Raw genomic sequence first — 1,220 nt, forward strand, 5'->3', positions numbered from 1 at the left:
AGCCTAGCCAGGCTCATGGGCCCGGTTTCCCGGTTTCAATGGCGTATGTGTTCTCCAGCTGGATGAAACGCCAGTCCATCGCACACCTCTGATGTATATCAGAGGTGTGCACTCTCAGGCAAGCAAGGTATGCCCTGCATGGTCTGTGATTTTTTATCCATATCATCAAAAAATTACATAAAATAGTTACTTTTGTTTCAAAGAAACTCCGTCCAGGTGTTTTCTAATATATTCTGCCTCCCCTTCCCCCTCTCTCAGTGACTCGTTCGTCTGCTTTGAGAAGACCACATGACACCCCTTCCTCTCTCTCTCTCTCTTTGTCTGTGTACAATTGTTGCTAACCTCGTTCCACTTTCTGACCCGAATCAGAGCAATCCCATAATTCCTCAGTTAGCCATCTGAAATGTCGGAATAATCTGGCGGTAAGTTTGAATTTTTTTTTTCATCCACAGCATCTATTTGCACTATTATATTTTTGGAGTGTTCTGAAAAAAAAAATATTATCTATATTATATTTCTTATTTCAGAAGTAGCTAAATAATCTTAAATTAATTTTACTAACGCTATTTTTTCCGTTTTGTTGAAATTGACTTCAAATTTACTCAGAGAATTTACGTGTGTTCTTATATAAAAGTAGCCTTTTTCAAAACTTGATAATTTTTCAATCTTTTATGATATATTAGGGGAAAATATGGAGTCAATGCAGGAATCGGAATTCAGAGATCCAAAAATATATCTATTGAGCCACAACGACATTATAGAATGCTTTATAACAAAATTATCAGTACAATAGTTGACCAAATAAAAGCACGATATTCATCCATAGAACAGTTTAAATTCACGGAACTTTTGAATTTCAACAAAGTTGATGAGTATTGGCAAACAATTTCCTGTGGACTCTTTAGATTCCTTAAAAATGACTTAGGGCAGATTTTTTGATGTAATACGATTACAAAGTAAGCTCAATGTGATGTATTGAATGAAAGATTTTAAAATGCGAAGTGTAAGTCATTTAATGAGTTACATTTACAGCAGTGACCTTGTTGAAGCTATGCCAGAACCCTTCAATCTGTGCAAGATGATTTTGACAATTCCGTCAATTCCGCTTCTGTAGAGCGATCCTTTTTTGTATTAAGTAGAATCAAAACATACCAAAGAAATGCGACAGGGGAAAGAAGACTGTCTGGGTTAGCACTAATGTCAATTGAAAAAGATTTATT

The sequence above is a fragment of the Octopus bimaculoides genome, chromosome 3 (assembly GCF_001194135.2).
Source record: "Octopus bimaculoides isolate UCB-OBI-ISO-001 chromosome 3, ASM119413v2, whole genome shotgun sequence".
Lineage (NCBI taxonomy): Eukaryota > Metazoa > Mollusca > Cephalopoda > Octopoda > Octopodidae > Octopus > Octopus bimaculoides.